The sequence below is a fragment of the Triticum aestivum genome, unplaced genomic scaffold (assembly GCF_018294505.1).
Source record: "Triticum aestivum cultivar Chinese Spring unplaced genomic scaffold, IWGSC CS RefSeq v2.1 scaffold82205, whole genome shotgun sequence".
Taxonomy (NCBI): Eukaryota; Viridiplantae; Streptophyta; class Magnoliopsida; order Poales; family Poaceae; genus Triticum; species Triticum aestivum.
In genome coordinates this window covers 1-1,220 of record NW_025280293.1, presented here as the reverse complement: position 1 = coordinate 1,220, position 1,220 = coordinate 1, and the positions used below count along the sequence as shown (strand labels likewise).

The window sequence follows — 1,220 nt, the reverse complement described above, 5'->3', positions numbered from 1 at the left end:
GGGGCGGCTTTGTGGCGCGAAGAGCGCGTTCTGAAAGGGGTGGAAAAAACTCGTGTTGCTGCGGTATGGAGGGAGGGGTGGAAACCGTGGAAAACTCGTCTCCGTGATTGAGCGGGAGAGTAAGTAGTATAGGACATTATCCATTGTTAGGGAACGGTTGTAATGGTAGTGAGAATGTAGAATCGTCTTTGGAGCGGACCTGGGAGTGGCAAGCATAAGGGACGAAGACGGGGAAACATGTCGGATGCGATCATACCAGCACTAAAGCACCGGATCCCATCAGAACTCCGAAGTTAAGCGTGCTTGGGCGAGAGTAGTACTAGGATGGGTGACCTCCTGGGAAGTCCTCGTGTTGCATTCCTTTTATAATTATTTTTTGCGCCTTGTGACAAACATGTCGCACGTGCGCGATATATATTAATCCCGTTATATTATGTTTGACGTTTGCGATATGTTTAAGCTCGATGCTCATTGCTCGCGCGTCTTGGGGCGGCTTTGTGGCGCGAAGAGTGCGTTCTGAAAGGGGTGGAAAAAACTCGTGTTGCTGCGGTATGGAGGGAGGGGTGGAAACCGTGGAAAACTCGTCTCCGTGATTCAGCGGGAGAGTAAGTAGTATAGGACATTATCCATTGTTAGGGAACGGTTGTAATGGTAGTGAGAATGTAGAATCGTCTTTGGAGCGGACCTGGGAGTGGCAAGCATAAGGGACGAAGACGGGGAAACATGTCGGATGCGATCATACCAGCACTAAAGCATCGGATCCCATCAAAACTTTGAAGTTAAGCGTGCTTGGGCGAGAGTAGTACTAGGATGGGTGACCTCCTGGGAAGTCCTCGTGTTGCATTCCTTTTATAATTATTTTTTGCGCCTTGTGACAAACATGTCGCACGTGCGCGATATATATTAATCCCGTTATATTATGTTTGACGTTTGCGATATGTTTAAGCTCGATGCTCATTGCTCGCGCGTCTTGGGGCGGCTTTGTGGCGCGAAGAGCGCGTTCTGAAAGGGGTGGAAAAAACTCGTGTTGCTGCGGTATGGAGGGAGGGGTGGAAACCGTGGAAAACTCGTCTCCGTGATTGAGCGGGAGAGTAAGTAGTATAGGACATTATCCATTGTTAGGGAACGGTTGTAATGGTAGTGAGAATGTAGAATCGTCTTTGGAGCGGACCTGGGAGTGGCAAGCATAAGGGACGAAGACGGGGAAACATGTCGGATGC

General features: G+C 49.5%; 2 non-coding genes across 2 annotated transcripts; both read left to right on the top strand.

Moving 5' to 3' along the window:
• Positions 1–242: 242 nt before the first annotated feature.
• LOC123178485 (5S ribosomal RNA) lies at positions 243–361 on the top strand. The gene has a single exon (XR_006489613.1). It is a non-coding gene; the product is annotated as a 5S ribosomal RNA (ribosomal RNA).
• Positions 362–728: 367 nt separating this feature from the next.
• Positions 729–847, top strand: LOC123178486 (5S ribosomal RNA). Its single transcript, XR_006489614.1, has one exon. It is a non-coding gene; the product is annotated as a 5S ribosomal RNA (ribosomal RNA).
• The last annotated feature ends 373 nt before the right edge of the window (positions 848–1,220 follow it).